The sequence below is a fragment of the Cryptotermes secundus genome, unplaced genomic scaffold, assembly GCF_002891405.2.
Source record: "Cryptotermes secundus unplaced genomic scaffold, Csec_1.0 scaffold958, whole genome shotgun sequence".
Taxonomy (NCBI): domain Eukaryota; kingdom Metazoa; phylum Arthropoda; class Insecta; order Blattodea; family Kalotermitidae; genus Cryptotermes; species Cryptotermes secundus.
Window position 1 is genome coordinate 1,638,460 of NW_019720583.1, and position 6,323 is coordinate 1,644,782.

Here is a 6,323-nt window from a genome sequence, read left to right on the forward strand (position 1 = left end):
ACGTGCACAAAAAAATTGGACGACCTTCTTTGTCACTGTCACTTGGAGCACGAAGTAACAGCCGTCCCAATGGCGCCGTATGCAGATTTCTCTTCATAACCCGTCGTATATTGCAAGTGGGGTGGGACTAAATCCCTTGGACTGCGGCCACTTCTGGCCTATTGTACCAGCCCCAGATGATAGGTGAGGGTGATTGTGGAGTAATTGGTGGAATGAAGATTGGCAGGGGAAAACCGAAGTACTCGGAGAAAACCTATCGCAGCGCCACTTTATCCACCACAAATCCCACTTGACCAGACCCGGGATCGAAAGCGGGCAGCCGCGGTGGGAAGCCAGCGACTAACCGCTTTAGCTATGGCGCGGCCAACCCGTCGTATAAGCGTGGGTCGCTCGTGCAGATGGTGAGAGTTCGGCAAATGGACTTCGTAGGCTGCGTAAAAATGCCTCTCTAACTCATTCCACATTTGTGCCACTGTTCCATGGTGGCCCAGTCCACCCTTCTTGCAGAGGCGGCCATCCTCTGTAAGCTGTCAATACCATTGCCTCATTCGGGTTCTTAAAAGTCGCCGTTCCACTATTGCCACAGATTTTGTAGCATATACTACTATACTACACTTGCTCTTGAGGATTAGCCATATTCTTTAATTGGTGCATGCAGCACCAACCTGCGGCGAAAAGTGGAAACACTGTTTTGCCGGGAAGTCTGACCCTTCCTATAACATGTGACACTCAATTCATGTTTTCAACTGAAGTAGCTTCAGAAGCAGTAACACTTGAAGTAGATCAGCTCATCGTGAGGCTTCACGTGACCTCTGAGGTACATGAATCTCCGGGTCAGAACCTCTGAATTATATATTCTGCCTTCAGATATAAAAATTTTGTTCATAGCACGCGAAATATTGATAACAGTATGTCTGTGTCGAACTGTACCGACATGCCAAGGCAGACTCTTTCCATGGCGATGGGTTTAGAAGGCCTAACCTGTCGCATGTACCAGGAGATTTCTATCCATCACACCGTCATACTTCGTGCGCTGAGGCTATGTGAAACAGATAATCCCGCCGTACTTACTGGGATAATACCATGCATTAGGCTTCAGTGTCACCTGCAACCGCAGGGAGACACAGCATACAGTATGAATATGGAACTTAACAAATAGCGGTCGAGTGTACAAAAATGCATTATGACATCATCATTGGTTAGCCCCTGCAGTATTTTAAACGTGAAACTAATTTACGAACGCATTTCGTGGCAAAATATACTGTCCTGAGAGGAGAAAACGACGGAAGGTTGGAGATAATGGAATAAAAAATAAACATCCAGAGCAGGATTTACAATGTGGAGGCCTGGGGGAAATAAAAATATGAAGGCCCATATAAGTAACAACGGATTTCGGTCATGAACATTTTCCGTGATTTAGAGATGCAAATGTCTAGGTGAAATCAGCGGATTCTATTTCTGATTTGTGGAGGTCTCTGTAAAACCGGCCCCGTTGTTCCCCATTAAATTGGGCCTCGAGACCTTCATAATATAACTAAGGAGGACGGATGAAATTGGAGAGGCATGTGGCACGTATTGAAGAAATGAGAAGTGTTTAGACAAATTAGTCGGGAAATCTGAATGGAAGAAATTGTTTTGGGGATTTAGGCATATGTAGGAGGATAATATTGTCTCCAATTTGTCGTGGTGGTGGGGCTTGCGTGACTCTGTGACCTGGAGAGCTATGCCGGCTGTAGTTTAACTACCGGTAGGGTCACCCATGTCGGAAAGGCCAAAGGGCAGAGTCCAGACTAAGAGAGATACCCTGGTCCTCCAGGTTGGGGGTTTGGCATGGGGCTAACAACGTCATCCTGTAAAACAAAACGAATTTTGTTCAGAAACCTAACAGCCAGCCTCGGGTCATCATGCGTGGGTCCATTCCTATGGCAGCATGTATTGGTTGTGGAGACTGGTTGTAGAGGAGGCCAAGGCTCACCCAGGGCTATAGCACCGAGTGGTAGGTAGGTAGGTAGGTAGGTAGGTAGGTAGGTAGTGTCTTTCATGTCTTAATGTAAATCGGACATGAGGATGTGGAATCAGTTCAACTAGTTGAAGTGAAGATGTGCACCATGAGAGGCCTTGAAATTTTTGGCACTAAAATCACGGAGGTTTTTTTTTGTGTGTAGGTTTTGCGCTCTTTTCAGTTACTATCCCAGCATTCGCCTGAAAGGCTGAGGAGTACCATGGAAGAAAGCAGTCGGGATAATATTGCCTAGGCTGCAACTGGAACCGGGTCTCTCCAGCTTCAGCCAAATTGCTCAGTCGGAAGTACAGTGTACTGCACTTAACGATACCGGCTTATTAAAAGTACGCTGGCGTTAGCATAAACGTACTTTCTGATGTCTTTTGTCTTTCCGTGGTGACGTAAACTGAATAGAAGGGGGTGAGGTGAGAGGGTATTCACATTTGCCTGCTCGACTGATATAGTTTGAGTCTTTGAGCAAAAAATTAGTACATAACTTCAGTTACATACAAAATGTTTGAGTACATAGGGACACTTGTTACCTGCAGGATCAAACTTTATTCATGCTTTGACAGTACGGCGTCTTTTAAATGCCCACTGATGTTAATGTTAGGGTCCTTTGAGTTTGTGTAATGAAGAGGTCTCGGCATCCTTTCATATAGTAACCATTCTGGCTGTGATTAAGGCAAAGAATTTCTCTGGGACGTCGCTTGGGCGACGTGCTTTGTCACAAAGTCCGCGGCGTCGCAACTACGTAAATGAAACGTGTATGTAGCCAAATTGCTTCAAGTACGAAGTGTGCTTTAAAAGCACAGTACACATTTTTTTGTGGAAGGTTTGAATAAAGTGGGGCGTTATTTTCAAGTATAAACGTGTTTTGAGACTTTTGGAATATTTGTATTATCTGCTTATTATATTAGAACCGGGATAGCGCAGTCGGTACAGCGACTGGCTAAGGGATGGACGACCAAGGGGGCGGAGTTCGAGTCCCGGTAGAGGCAAGAATTTTTGCTTTTCCATGTCGACCAGACCATTCCCCATCTAGCCTCCTATACAGTGAGTACCAGGGGCCCTTTCCCTGGTGGTAAAGAGGTCGGGGCATGCCGAGATCAAGAAAACGTGGGTCTATACATCCACTTCCCCTTACGTCTTCTTGGCGTAGTGCTTAATTAGTTAAGTACAGTTACAACTTTACCTTTGTTTCTTTTTACCTCTGTTTTTAATTTTAGAATCTGTATTCATTCAAGTGCAATAAGTAATATATTGTGCATCTTAATTTGTTTTTAATGAGCTCTAAATAAATCGGTTAATATAATTCATCATTTAAAGACAATCAGCGCAATTGAAATCAAATGAGAGCGAGTGTCATAATTACAGAATATTGTTTATAAAAGGGCACTGAAAACCATCTTTCGCGAGGAACACAAGTTATATTAAATGAAGTTATTGAGATTTATTTAAAGCTCAGATTTAAGCAAAGGATGACTTTCAAGGCATGGATGGTACCAGAATTAGATTATTGCCAAAGTTTCTTAACATATATTGTATCTACATACATGCACTGAGACACATTTGGGTGAAATCCATCCAAGATCGGTGCTTTACATGTGTGTACTTATCACTTTATATGATATTTACAGAACATTCCTCTTCGATCGTAATTAAGGCTGATATAATGGCCACAGCTCCCAAAATGTTTATATTAATGTTTCATTCTACATTTCTTTACTCACTAATGGAGCTGAGCCCTTTTTGAGAAGCTGTCAATTGTGCAGTAATTCAAGTACTTCCCAGCATTTTATGAAACCCGAAAGTTCATTATCATGTTCACAAGAGCCCTTCACTGGTCGCCATCCTGAGCCACATCAATCCAATCCATACCATCCCATCCTCTCTCTCTATGATCCATTTTAATTTTGTCCACCCACCTACATCTTGGTCTTTCCAGTGGTCTCTTTCCTTCTGGCTTTCCCACCAACATCCTATATGCATTCCTCTCCTCTCCAATTCGTGCTACACACCCTGCGTATCTCATCCTCCTTGACTTGATCATTCTAATTATACTTGGAGAAGAGTACAAGTTATGAAGTTCCACATTATGCAGTTTTCTCCACTCTCCTGTCAGTTCATCTCGCCCTTCAGAGAAATAATGAACGTAGATAAGGAATTCAGAAACTTACGTAATTTGCTTCAAAAATTGTAACGGAAATTCCTAATTGAGTCCAAGGGATTTCCAAACTCGGTCTTTGTGAGTAGGCGTCACTGGTTGATGCGAATTTTCCAATATTCAGATACAATTGTGTTACTGGCGGTGAAAACTGACATTACATATACTTTACCGGATGAGGTCTAAGTCATTTTTCTAATTCTTGTGAAATATATAGTACTTTGAACAGAGTGTAAAACTGTTTTTAAAGGCATGTACCCAACAGCAGGCAGTTTCATAAGAAAAGTGAGAAGCACGAAGTCAGATTTATGCAAGACACACTCAGTCTATAGAGGCCAAAATAAAATTCACTGAGTTAACCTGTAACACAAGCCGCTCCATAGCTCAAGCGGTTAGTTAGTTAGTTGGAGAGGGTGGGTTTCCCCATGCCTGTATTGGTCCATTGTGCTTCCCTCTATGATTTCTACCAGTCTCTATATCCTACCGGTATTGGTACTTACCATCAGTCCCGCCCAGCCAGCGAGACCGGCTCTACTAGCTGAGAGGTATCTATAATGCTTCCCCCATCTACCAGAGGTATTAGACACTGCTGTTGGGCGGGAAACGTCCGTAATTTGGCTCAGTGACCTCCTTTGGAGATATGAGGTTCTTTTACGTGCCGTAAAGCTACGACACGGAACCCACGGCTTAAAGTCCCTCCCGGAGGACTTGTTCCCTGAAATTTTCCGCCCTTAAAAATTCGACGACCTCCGCCGGGTATTTGAACCCGCGTACTACGAGTCATGAGGTGGGAACGAGCTCAAGCGGTTAGTCGCTGGGTCCCCACTGCGGCGGCCCGGGTTCAATCCCGAATCTGGTCAAGTGGGATTTGTGGTGGACAAAGTGGCGCTGGGGCAGGTTTTCTCCCAGTACTTGAGTTTCCCCTGCCAATTATCATTCCCCCAATTGCTCCACAATCACCCTCCCCTATCATCTGGGGCTGGTACAGAAGTGGCTGTAGTACAAGGGACTTAGTTTCACCCCACTAACAGTAATAAAAAATACCTGTAACACACATCCAGAACATGAAATTTATTTAATTTAGTTAAATAGCTTCAGTATAGAGGCAAACTGTCACGGCCTACCATTAAGCGTTTACTTCATGCAATTTGTATGGAGAACGGCCTACTCATATAGTACTCATATGTAAGCGAGCATTGTACAGACTTGTTGGAGCATATGTTTTCTTGACAGTCGCAGTGACACAAGAAACTCGACTTCTTGTATGGACACCGAAGGTTCATTGCCGCAGACGAACTCACCGCTCGTTGAAATCCCGAGGCAGACACATTTAGTACATATCGGTATAGCCCCTATTCACACGTATATATCATTGTATTTACTGGTAAGTTTATCGAGTGGTCATTCTAGTCGGAAAGCCTTCCCACTGAAATGTGTGCGCTTCACATGTATCATTAAATAATCTTGTAATAAGACTGCATAAAAGAACAAAATACAAACTCCGTGGTTTTAGTCCGCAAGCGAACTATATCGACCGAGCGACCGCCGCTTGTAGGCGAAGTTAGTGCCAACTTTAGCGGATAGAGGGTGTCACGTGAGCAGCGAAACGAATCCCCACGGCCGTTAATTTCGGTTTTCTAGACAGGAGCCTCTATTTCCTTGAAATAACTCTTCAGTTATCCTCACGAGGCTGAGTGGACCCCGTCCCAGTCCCAGTACTTGTCAGAAAATCCGGTAGCGCTGGAAATCGAACCCGGGACCTCTGAATCTGTAGCCAGGAACTCTAACCACTAGACCACAGAGGCATTCTATGTTCATAATATACATATACTCACTCTTTCATGAATACATATCAGGTTATGAAGAAAGTTGTCTTCTGGGTTTAGGCACCGTGTATTCTTCGTTTTGGCCGACGTTTCGGAGGAACGTAGCGCCTCCATCTTCAGAGCAGTTGAATAGCTGCGGAGAGCAGTAGCTGTGGTGATAGGATGTGGAAGGTGCTGCTTATATACGAAGTAGGCAGGGAGGGGTGGTTAGGGAGAACGGACCAATGGGAACAGTGGAGAGCGATAAGGCCATATATGGTGTGTGACTAAGGGAGAGGGGGAACGGCCAGTGAGTACAGGAAACTTGAGGTCAATAGCACTAGGAAGT